Genomic DNA, 13,527 nt, shown 5'->3' with positions numbered 1-13,527 from the left:
GTCTCCAGAAACAGCATGCTGCTGTTCCACCTGTAATTATTGATTTGTCACAGAGCTAAGATTTGAGCTTCTACCTCCCAAGTCTGACCAAATTCAGGGGTTTCCTCACTAATATTATATGGATTCTTTACCGTATTTCCTTGTTGATTGTTAAGATTTCTTTAATATGAGTCTTTCTTTTTACAATTGGAGGTCAGACTTTAAAAGTAAATAATCCTAAGAGTGGGATGGCGACTAAAATCTATTAACAGTAAAGTGTAAAAAAAAAAGTGATTAAGACTTTGTGATTGGATAAAATCCCACCCAACCCTCTATCATTTACAGTCATGATGTCTATTTGGCAGACAGCTTTCTTGGATTATCCAACTCTAGTCAGTTTTTAGATTCCAAGCTTGGTCATTTAAGATTTGCTTTACAAAATCCAATAACATTTCCCTTTAAAGTAAAAGAAGTTATAAATAATATTTGAACGATGATACAAATCCCTAATTTTGGGTGAACCTAAGTCCTATTTGTCTACTTTAGTCTCACAAAGATAGCACTAATATGCAGAACAAGATGGAGAACATTAGCAGCTGCCACTATAAAACAATATTATCCCTGCACAGGATTATTTTTGCCTGTTTTATTAACTATTTTCTTCCCATCAAAGTATTCATAAGTTCTAAAATTTGTTTGCTTCAAAAGCAGCTTCTAGAATTAGCATTCATGCAGCAGACACAAAGTGTCTGGTCTGGAGTGAGAAAGAGTCATCTTTATGAGTTCAAATCTGATCTGAGGCCCTTACTAGCTATGGGATTCTGGGAAACTCGCTTTATCCTATCTGCCTCAGTTTCTTCAGGAAATGACAAACTGCTTTAGAATTTTTGCCAAGAAAACTACAAATGGGGTTGTGAAGAGCTGGACAGGATTGAACAACAAATAGCAAGACCTAGGGGCAGAGAAGAGACAGTTTTTTATATAAAGGTGGTAGAGTAAGGATTGAGTACAGAAAGAGAATAATTCAGGCTCAGCTGAACTTCTATGACATTTAAGTTCCAGAATAATTCCAATCTGATTCAGTGCCAAAATCCTTTGGAATGCTATAAGAAGCAGAAGACAGGTTAATGAAAGAATAGATTTGTGGTTTCAAGGATTAATGGAAAGACTTGCAAATCATTTCAAAACCCTGTTCATTGGAGAAAAGTGAAATTGAAAAAAAGCTAAAAAACATGGAGAAAGAACTATGTGGAGCTGCTTCCTTTGTACAGCTGATAGAATAATATAGAACCTGAAAATATTCATCTTTTCCAAATAAAATAATCTCTTGGCCTTCAAGGATCTAACTTGTTCAGTTATATCACTCATTCTCTAAGTAGTTCACTTTCCTAATGTCTGAACTAAAAAAAAATTTTTAGTGATAAATGTAAAGTCCAGTATGGGTTAAGAAGTACTTAGACAATTATCTAAGTACAGCCTTAGTATAACAAAACTCTTGTGAAAAAGATCTGAGAGTTTTAATGAGCTACAGGGACAATATAAACCTTCAGTATGGTATGATATTCACAACGACTAATACTTCATTGTTGTGGTTCTTCCAGCATCTCAGTCATGTCTAACTCTTTGTGACCCCATTTGGGGTTTTCTTGACAAAAATAGTAGAACAGTTTGCCATTTTCTTCTCCAGCTCATTTTACAGATGAGGAAACTGAGGCAAACAGGCTTGAGTGACTTGCCCAGGATCATATATCTAGTAAGTATCTGAGGTCAAATACTTCCGAATCTTCCAGATTCTTAAGTATGAAAATTTATCCAATGCTACATTAGTCTGCTTTAGTAAAAACACAGTTTTTAGATGGGGGAAAAAGGGATATAGTTCCTCTAAACACTGCCCTTGTCAGAATATATCTGAAATAGTGTTTTAAGTTTAAGATACTATAAGGAAAGACACTGATTAGTTAGTCAATTGGAGTGCAATCAGAGGAAGATGGCCCAGAATAGTGAAAGGATCGGAGGACATGCCATGTGTGTGTTAATTAAAGGAAAATATAGTTGTTTAGTCAGAAAAAGAAAAAAAAAACTTAGGGAAAGAGGTGTGCTGGTAAATTACTAGTAACTAGTTCTCTGGGAGAGGGTGGGGATAGAATGTATGCACAACACATTTTAAAATTCAGTCTGCTTTATTAATATTTTCTTTCTTTCTTAAGGCTAGACAATCACTAAAATAATAAATCAAGCACAGATTTGTAGCATTTGCTGATTTCTGGAGTATAAATGCTCACACTGTAAATTTAACAATCAAGATCTTGAGAGTTACAGGGCAGCCAAGAGACACAATCGATAGAGCACTGGATTTCAAGTCAGAAGGACCTGAGTTCAAATTTGACCTCAAACATCTATTAACTGTGTAATCCTAGGCAAATTACTTAATCCTGTTTGCCTCAATTTCCTCATCTGCAAAATGAGGACTAAAATCTTCATTAAAAACTAATATCTTTACAAAGAAAACTTCAAATGGGGTTGTGAAGGGAGATTATAAGAAAGGAAGGTATGAATATTGTAGAAAGACATATTTAGGCTTGATGTGAAAAAAAAGCTTCTGAACAATTATAGTACCCATTCCTGAAATAAAAGGAGCTGCCTTGGGAGTTAGTAGACTCCTGCCCTCCAGAAATATGTAAACCAAGTCTAGATGACATTTTGTCAGGGGCATTGTAGAAAAGTGCTCATGTAGATCCAGCTCAGACAGGGCCCTTATATTTGATATTCTATATTACAGAAACTCAAGATCAGAAATCTATAATACTTTTTTCCACCTTATTCCAAAGGTGATCTTCATCACAACACACTCCAGTGAGGTTTCATCACTATTAAAGCTCTTAATAGACCAACACACTATAGTAAATAAAGGGGAGGATCTCACTCTACTGTCTGAATGTTAAATAATCACATATATAAACATTAGGAGAACTACAGATCCACTATATGTATATATTTGAGTATTAGGTGCTGGAGGAAGAGATAGATAGAGGGACCTGACCCAAGTCCATTCAGAGTAGAAATTGTCAATTCTGTCCCTTGGTTGAAAATAGATTCTGTTGAAAAATAATGAATGTGATGTGTCCATCTTTTCTCAAATCTGGGGCATTGACTCATTGTCTTTTAAAAATAAAATAGGTCAGCAAAGTTAGACTGTATTCTTAAGCAAGGATATACCCTCGTGTGTATGTATGTATGTGATACTTTTTTTTTTAATGAAGCACAGGGAGACTTGAGAAGAAAGGACTTTTCTCTATCTATTCTGTTTGCATAAAACACATCCAGTTTTTCAGTCATCAGTTTTCTTAACTGGACTATGACACCTCTACTGTCTTCTTTTCTGATTAGCACAGTTACCAAGCAGACAAAATTTAGTCTCTTCACACGCCCTGTCTGGCTAGAGTTTCACATTAGCAACTCAGGCCAAATTCAGCACACCTCAAAGTTCTAATTACATTCTGAGTTATTTAGCAGAGTGCTGTTCATGGAATAGGCACTCAATAAAAATATGTTCACCAGTTGATTAAACTGATGACAAATTTTTCTCTGAAGCAGAGCTTCTTAATTCTTTTTGTGTGGTAGAACTTTTGGCAGTCTGGTGAAGCCTGTGAAGCCCTTCTCAAAATAATTTTTAATGCATAAATAAAATACATAGAATTACAAAGGAAATTAATTATACTGAGATAAAGTCATCAGAATATTTTAAAAACAAGTTCATGGACCCCAGATTAAGAACCCATGTTCTAAGACCTTCCAAATAGCTATTTAATGGAGGGAAGTAAAATACTATGTACTAGGTGAGTAATAAAAAGTACTAATTTCCTAGATAGTGTTAGGTGGCTCAGTGATTAGAGTGCTGGACCTGGAGTCAGGAATATCTGAATTCAAATCTGATCTCACACACTTACATCACTATTGAAGCTCAGGGAAGACCCTGGGAAAATCACTCAACTCTGTTTACCTCAATTTCCTCTTCTGTAAAATGAGCTGGAGAAGACAATGGCAAATCACTCCAGTATCTTTGCCAATGAAATCCCAAATAGGTTCATGAAAAGTCAGCATGACTGAAACAACTAGACAATCATAAATTTCCTATATCTTACTATCTGTTTCCTCAAGAAATATGAAAGAGCTTCTATAGTTTCATAATTCTGTTTGCTTTATTTGCAAGCCTATTTTATGTCTACAGATTGCTGAGGCATCCTTTATTGATGTCATTGATATTGACATTTATGAACGTATTAACATCTGTGCTTTGCTCTGTAACATTGATTTCTCCCATATCAAAGAGTCCTGGCTCCATAGACCAAAAACCCAGATCCTAGAATTGACAATATAAGAATCATATAAAGATGCTGTAGCTGGGAGGAGGAGCACTAAGTTGTCCCTGACTTGAATTCCTAACCTTCAGACAGTTGCTGATTCTAGCCAAGCGTAACCACTTTTACAAGACTATAAAACACTTTGAAAAACAGCCCACAGTGCAAGTGTGATCCCTAATCATTTTCTTTTTGCATTGATTTTTAGTTCAAACTTCTGGGTAAGCTAATTCGCAAAAAGGTCAGTCTTTTAAAGGGAAAGAAAGTGTGTTTCCTCTCTTCTGGTAAGCTTTTTGGGAGCAGTAAAAGGCTCAAAGATAGTTTGTTTAGAGTCTACTTCATATCAAAAGTTGTAGCTGTATTGAGTGTGACCTCAGATCCAGAGCTACTTATGATCTAGATTTTCCTTTTGATGATCAGTCATATAAGGTCTGGCAGGGCACAGATGCTATAAATGAGTACACAGGGTGATTCCTGTGTGCTTCAACCCTTGGTCCCAATCCATAATAATAACATTTCATATGCCTATAGAGCTTAACAGCTTACAAGGAGTTTTCTTCACAACCTCCCTGAGGCACAAAACACAGGTATTTATTTCCATTGTACAAATGAGTTGTTCAGAGAGATTGGGTTATTTACTCAAGGTCACACAGATAAATAAGGATCAGGGGTGAGATCTAACTATGATCTAAGTCTGAGATATTTTGTATTATATCATGCTGACTTTCATGTTGTAGATTTAACCTAACATGACTTTCTAAATAAGAGAACATGGGAGTCCTCAAGAGCCAAAGAAACATACACTCTATGGCAAGATGCCAATATGTTTTATCTAACCAAACTTCCAGACCAGGTTTCTGGGCTGTGTAATTATGACCAAGCTGCCCTGGATATATAGAGAAGTGATGAACAAATGTGCTACTCCACCTTTTTTGAAGGCTATGAGTGTGAAAAATTGTATATGCATTTCTGTCAGGCTTGGTTGGTATATTGTTTAGTTCTGTTGAATTGCTTTTATTTTCCTTGTTTTTTAAAAATTTTTTGTTGCAAGTTATGTTTTGTAGTGTGTACCAGGTGGTGCAAGTGGAGAGAGCACCAGCACCAGAGTGAAGAAAAATCATCTTCCTTAGTTCAAATCTAGCCTCAAACACTTACTAGCTATGTGACTTTGGGTATGTCACTGAATCCTGTTTTGCTTCAGTTTCTTATCTGTAAAGTGAGCTAGAGAAGGCAAACCCAGTATCTTTGCCAAGAAAATCCCAAACAGAGTCACTGAGTCAGACTAAAACAATAAAAATATTTTGTTGGGAAAGAGAGGAAAGAAAAATAAATTTAAAAATAAAATTTGTCAATAAAACTTCTTTTAAAAGACTAGGTTGTTAAAAGCACTAGAAAAAATATCAGCCTATTCAATGAAAATGAAATCTATATTCCCCAGCAGAATGGAGTTTCAAGGAGCACATTAGTCAATTCTATGCCTATAAAAAATTCTGGTATCTATAATTTTTCCTTAATTGGGGGCAAGTCTCATCCAAAACCTTTTGACTTCCTTCTATCTACAATTGATACCTGTGGGTTCAGGATTACTAATACTCAACATGCATTATATAAAGAATAAACTTCAGGATGACTTGCTTACAATGCTGTCATGTTGTCCTTTATGAGCCTTCAAACTCTGAATTCTGACTATTTGGATTTATGGTGCCAACCTGACCATTCCTGACTTTTCTCTACTCTACTACTTGTCTTTATGCAGCAAGGCATCTACTAGTTCCTCCTACTTGCATTTATTTCTCACAAATTTGACCTTTGACTTGCCTGGTTTACGGAAATAGATGGTTATTTATATACAGACAAATTCCTGGGCCCACCTGGCCATGTTTGTTCCACTTTCTTCTACAGAGATGAGAGAATAAGTTATAGAAAAGAAGAAAAAATATTCACTCTTCATGTTGCTTAGTTCTGGTTTGAGGTGACTACGTTCATCAATCCCTAGTTAATATATCAGAGAAAAAGAAAGAAGGAAGGAAGGAAAAAAATAAACATTTATTAAATGTCTGTTATATGCCAAGTACTGTTTTAGTACTGAGGATTTAAAAAGGGGGCAAAACACAGAGATAAAAAGGAAGGAAGGAGGAAGGAAGGAAGGAAGGAAGGAAGGAAGGAAGGAAGGAAGGAGGGAGGGAGGGAGGGAAGGAAGGAGGAAGGGAGGGAGGGAGGAAGAAAGGAAAGGAGGGAGGAAGAAAAGAAAGGAGGAAGGAGAGAGGGAGGAAGGAGGAAGGAAGGAGGGAGGAGGGAGGGAAGAAGGAAGGAAGAAGGAAGGGAGGAAGGGAGGAAGGAAGGAAGGAAGGAAGGAAGGAAGGAGGGAGAGAAGGAGGGAGAGAGGGAGGGAAAGAAGAAAGAAGGAAGGAAGGAAGGAAGAGAGGAAGGAAGGAAGGAAAGAAGGAAGGAAGGAAGGAAGGAAGGAAGGGAGGAAGAGAGGGAGGGAGGAAGGAAGGGAGGAAGGAAGGGAGGGAGGAAGAAAGGAAAGGAGGGAGGAAGGAAGGAGAGAGGGAGAGAGCAGGGAAGGAAGGAAGGAAGGAAGGAAGGAAGGAAGGAAGGAAGGAAGGAAGAAAGGAAGGAAGGAAGGAAGAAAGGAAGGAAGAAAGAAGGAAGGAAGGAAGGAAGGAAGAAAGGAAAGAAGGGAGGAAGGAAGGAGAGAGGAAGGAAGGGAGGAAGGAAGGAGAGAGGAAGGAAGGGAGGAAGGGAGGGAGGGAGGGAGGGAGTGAAGGAAGGAAAGAGGAAGGGAAGGAGGGAAGAAGGAAGAAAGGGAAGAAGAAAGAGAGAGAAGAAGGGAGGGAGGGAAGAAGGGAGGGAGGGAAAAGGTAGAAATCAGGTGAGGAAGGCACATGGTAAGATGACCTGGACAGGAGGGTTCAGTGACTGGATAGGCTGTAAAAATGAACAAAGTCTGGGACAGAGAACCACCTAGTAGATATAAAAGGACAAGTGGAATAGCTTGTGCTCAATCAAGAGGGCTGAACCTTGAAACAAGAGCTAGGAAGAGTGAATTAACTTTCCCAGGGATTGGGTATATGAATTTTGGAGATCTGTTGTGGAGGCTGCTGATCCAAGTGAGGAAAATTGGGACAGCAGTGACAAGCTGATGGCAATATTGCCTCAACAGATGACCAGATGGCATAGATTATGAACCAAGTGAGAATATATCTGCCCAGATGTGATCTGACCAGCCTGTCAGAAGTTTAGCAGATTGGATCTGCTTAATACAAAAAAAAAAAAAAAAAAAAGCTTGATTTGAATGTTTTAAAAAAGGACAATGAAAGCACTAGGGATTAGCTTCATTATTGTAAGTCACAATATTTCAACTCAGTAATTATTGTCAAGCATTCTGTAATTCTGTGACATCCATTTTGTGGCTGGGTAGTTCAGTGGATAGGGCACTGGACTTGGAGTTCAGGAGAATCTGAGTTCAAATTCAGCCTCAGACACTACTAGTTATATGACCCTAAGCAAGGCACTTAATCTCTGTATTAATGATTAATAACAGTAGTGTTTACTCTCAGAGGTATTGTAAAGGTCAAATGAGATAATGTTTGTAAAGCACTTTGCAAAACTTAAAATTTAAAAGTGTTATATAAAATACTGGATATTATTGTTATTAATTATACAAGACACAGCATAAACTCAGCTAACAAGGAGTTTACACTGAAAGATTTAAATGCTGTTTTAAAGAGATATATGTTAGAAGACCAAGTCATAACTGGATAAATAAGGTATTTATATCTAATACTTTATTATATTTATATTATCTAAAACATAATATTTATATTTGTGATATAGATTATAACCTTCCTATGCTGGTTAAAAAAAAAAGTGATAGAATCATGAACTTAAAATTTAAAAGGTCATTTTATTCAATCCACCTCATTTTAGAGCTTAGAAAACTGAGTTCTAGTGCAATTAAATGATTGATTTTAGATCACACAAGTAGATAGTGAGTCTCAAAGCCAGAATTTGAATTGAGGTTTAATTCAGGTTTCTCATTACATCACTGTATCTCCAATTATCAAGTGTAGTTAAGGTTGAACAGAATTTTCTTCTTTCATTTTTTTCTACTTCCTTTAAGGATTGATCCTATGGGATTCCAATCCCTAAATCTTTGTTCCTCAGAGAAAGCCTCCCCTTGATGCTTTAGAGCTACCTGCCAAGCCATAGCACAATTTTGAAGAAATGTAAAATGTTGCAGTAAACAGCTCAGTACATCTTTCAAGTGTTAATTGCCTTCCCAGACCTTGGAATTTCTCAGTGAGCTCACTAACAAGTTTTATTGGTGGCATAAAATTTATTGTGTTGACATACCCTTTAAAGTGCTGAATTCATCAGAGCCAACCCAATGCCTGGGTGACATTATGGTAGAATGAGTCAAAATTTTTCTAAGAAGGTTGTTTCTCCTCCCTACCCCACCCCCACTTCTCTTGTGCCCAGCAACTCAAATTAAACTACAGAAAAAAAGAAGGGGGGGAGAGTGGTAACACTTATAAGGAAATGTAATCATTCTTTACCAAGAGCATTCACAGGGAATGTGAAATGAAGCTGTGTATTTATTACCCAGAAGTCAGGGTCTCAGCAAATAGACATCATTACAGGACTTTGTGTTTAGAGATGTCTCAGCATGGCAAACCAAAGTCATAGAGAACATTTAAGCTTCTCAGAAAAATGAGCCACTTAGAGACCCTGTTAGAGAAAGTTCTGATTTATTTAAAGGGATGTTTATTGTTGCACTTTTCACAGAACTGATCGTTTGTCCCCAATTTCACTTTGCAAGGCATCTACTAGGTCAAGGTCACTGCTGAAAAGTGGTTTTTTTTTTTTGGTTTTTTGTGGTTTTTTGTGGTAGCATAAAAGAAGGAAAAGATCCCAGATTTAGAGCTGGGAAGGATTATAGAAATCATCTAGATCTACCTCCCTAATTTTAAAGGAAGAAATGAAGAGCCAGGACTAACTTGTGACACATCTAAGTTTCAAATCAGTTCTGTTTACACCAAACTCAACATTCTTTTCACTATTGCAGAGGTTCTTAATCTATAGTCCATGGAATCCTCAAGAGATTCATGAGTAAATTTCAAGGGGGATCCATGAACTGGAATGGGGGGGAGGGGAAGAATTCATCTTTATTTCAACATAATTGAATTCCTTTGTAATTTTATGCATTTTAACATATGTTGAATTGCTTGCCATCTGGGGAGAGGGTAGGGGTAAGGAGGGAAAATTTGGAACCCAAGGCTATGCAAGGGTCAATGTTTAAAAATTATCTGTGCATATGTTTTGAAAATAAAAAGCTTTAATTTAAAAATTTTTTTGAATAAAAAAGTTAATTTATACATTTAAAGATATAAGCATCAGCAGACCCATAAAAGATTAAAAGAGCCTTTATATAATATGAAAGGTATATTCCATAACATTATTTTGTGGAGACAAAAGGCAGAGTAATGGTAGGGGCTGCAGATGGTGGTTGCTAAAGAGTGGAGCTCACTCCAGACCTTGAATTAGAGGACTATCAGAAAAATTTTGAGCAGCAGCAAGGTTGCAGGCTCACAAGGTCATAAGTCACAAAGCATACAGTACACTCATTCTGATTGGCCATGATAGCTGTTCCTTGTGAGTATTATTTATTCTAATTAGAAATATTTCCTGGATACACTCCTGTCTCCTCCACTTAGCAGTAGAGATGTATAAATTCAAGGTGATCCCCAGTTGGAAGGGCTTGGTGGCAAAAGGCTCTTTCAGGTAGTTTCAAAAGGAATTTGACACATGTCCAGAAATGAGAAAAGCAGGAAGTGCTGCTTATAAATACCCTTTTCCATAAATCATGTCTTGGTACTAATCTGTAAGTAGGGATCAATCATCAAGTATTTATTGTGTCTAACATAATTCTATTAAATGTCATTTAGATAGCTTTTTAAAGGTCACACAGTGCTTTACATAGATTATTTGAATTTCACAACTACCCTGTGGTCTTACAAGTATTATCTCCATGTTACAGATGAGGAAACTGAGTCTCAGAGAGGTTAAAATGTCCCATTATCATTCAGCTAAGAAAGTATCAGAGTTAAGATTTACATAGTACTTGAACACTGGTACTTGAAAGGGGACCTGGGTTCAGAATCTGCTTCTGACATTTTACAAGTATGATTTTGAAAAAAAAATCACAACCTTTCTGAACTCCAATTTCCTCATCTGTAAAATGAAGGGCTTGGACTAGATAGGTGACCTCTGAGATCACTTCTAGTTTGACTGTGATCCTGTAAATCAGTACTTTATACATTATATCAGAACTAGCAAAGAGCCATTGTGGGTCACACAATAAAGGTAAGATAAGAAATATGCCTTTAAAACTTATGATGTTTTCAAATGTATACCCTCCTTTCCACTTCCTCTCACATGATATTTCTTGTACAATGTCTTTATTAACATTAGTGATTTCATTACACAAATTGGTGAGTTATCTAACAAATATGGAAATAAAAGCATATATGTGATTCTTGACTGCCATTATTTCTATGCAAACTAGGAATACACTATGCAGGTTCCTAACAATGCAACAATTGTTTAATGCTTTGTCAAAGTATTTGACAAAATAATTTAAAATAATTTAATGCTCTAATAATAATTAAATAATTTAGTGTTTGTCAAAGTGAGACTCCAGAACATCTAGGTTGCACAGTGGATAGAGTACTGGATCTAGAGTCAGAAAAACTCATCTCCTTGAGATGAAATCTGGCCTTACAGGTATATATACTAGCTGGTAAGAGCCTGGGCAAATCATATAAACCTGTTTGCCTCAATTTACTCATCTGAAAAATGAGCTGGGGAAGGAAATGGAAAAGCTCTCCAGTATCTTTACCAAGAAAAGCCCAAATAGTATCACAAAGAGTTGGACATAACTGGAAATTACTTAATTGAACTAAACTGATATGCAAGGCTCCCCACAGCAACTTCTTAGTCAGTATTTTCTAAACATAGAATGGGGTTATAAATTTTTTTAAAACTTTATGTGTCAGAAGTTTAGTTTCACATATTCATCCTTTTTTTCTATTTATTCAAGCTTGTTCATATATATATATTATATATATATATGCAAATGTAAAGAACATATATTACGTAATATAAATATATAGAAGTATATTATACATAATAAATTATAAATATTTTGGCATATATTGGTTATATTATAAACATTTGGGGTAACTAGGATAGAGCATTGGACTTGGAATCAGGAAGACCTGAGTTCAAATCTGGCCTAATTTGTGACTAGCTAGTATGTGCCATTAATATGTCATTAGCATGACCCAGGACAAGACACTTGATCCTGTTTGCCTCTGTTTCCTCATCTTTAAAATGAGCTGGAGAAAGAAATGACAAACCATTCCAATATCTTTGCCAAGAAAACCCCAAATGGGGTCATGAAGAGTCAAACATGACTGAAATGACTTAATAACAACAACATAGGGTATGTGATCAATATATAAGAACATATTATAGAATGTATTATAAACAAATAGAAATATATGATAAAATTAAAACTATAGGAACATATATGTCTAGTTTGTATAGATATATAATAAATGTGTGGGAATATGTTATAGATATATATATTATATAATATATGTAGAATATGCATATTCTATATAGAATATATTATAAAAATAGAAATGTATGGCAAATTATAGCTATAGATACATTTATTTTTATAAATGTGTAACAAATGTATAGCAACATGTTAGAATCAAATAGGAATAAATAATATATAACTATAGAAATGTATCATAATGCCTATAATAAATATATTGAGATATGTTATATGTAATATTTTAAAGATATAGGCATACATATACTATATACACATATTTTATATGTATAAATACACATATACTTATATAATACACACTATACATTTGCATACATATACATAAACACATAGATAGATAGATAGATAGATAGATGGACAGACATATACCAATTCCTTTCTAATCATTATTTCTTCCTCTCTTCCAACCTACAAATTGACACATAGCTCAAGATTTAGATTTGGAGGTGGATGTTTGTTTTTTATCTTGTTTTGTTTTTGTGAAGAATATTGGAATCCAGTGTATGTCTTTCATATTATGATAAATATTTTTCCTCTAGAGTAAAATCTTTTTTCTTCATGTTCCCCCAGGAGAATTCTTTCTACCACTTCAACTCTCATTAATCCAGAACAGCAGCTCACTCTAGGACTATCTAATCAGGAGGGAGAATCTGGATAGCCAAAACAGAACATTTCTAAGCTTATACTAAAAGAAAGCCGAAATTTAAATAATCTTATCCCTTCAGCTGACCAAAAGTCAAACCCAAGACCTTTATTAGGGACTTTGTCTTGGGACCTGATGTTCAAGTTCCTTCTGCATATATAGCACATCTGTCAGTACTCAGGACCATAGAGCTGATGGAATAAGGCAAAAATCAGGAAGCAGTATCCAGCCAGGAGGTACAGGGCCAGCAGTTACAGAGTTAGCCAAGCTAGAATCAGCTCAGGACAGGAATCTGAACATGAGGTCTGGCATAGGAGCACGGAAAACAGCCTGGTCTTGAGGCAGTTTGGGAAGGGAGGGTTACTGCTGAGACCATTTGCTTGTCACATTTTGCATTGTTACCAGAAAAGCGTTACCTATTCTCAAACAGTTTTACTGAGACTTTCTCAGGGACCGTATATTTTGAGGGGAACTTTGTTAGGCAATTCCTTTTGAATAGTCTTTTTTGTCAAAGTAAAATATGTATCAAAAATTTTTTTTACAGCTAGGAAAGAGAATGAGAAAAAAAAAGAAAGAAAGCAGAAAAGCAACATGGTAAAAAGGGTCAGTGTTCCAGAGTTAGTCAAGAAATACTAGGTTTGAATCTTACTTCATACCTCTCCTAATTGCATGACCCTGGACAAGTCACTTTACTCTTTTTTGGCCTCAGTTTCTCCTGCTGTAAAAGGAGGAAGTTGTTCTCAATGATTTCCAAGTATTCATTATGCAATTGGAATAGAAGATTGGTTAAATTACTCATATATCCATTACTAAAAAGGTTGTCATTCCAGTTTGGATTAATTTGGATTTTTTTTAGCATGATCTAAATACCTTTTATTTTTTCTGATGAACATTAATAT

Source organism: Antechinus flavipes, chromosome 1 (genome assembly GCF_016432865.1).
Source record: "Antechinus flavipes isolate AdamAnt ecotype Samford, QLD, Australia chromosome 1, AdamAnt_v2, whole genome shotgun sequence".
Lineage (NCBI taxonomy): Eukaryota > Metazoa > Chordata > Mammalia > Dasyuromorphia > Dasyuridae > Antechinus > Antechinus flavipes.
The sequence above is the reverse complement of the archived record's forward strand: the minus strand, read 5'-3'. Positions refer to the sequence as shown.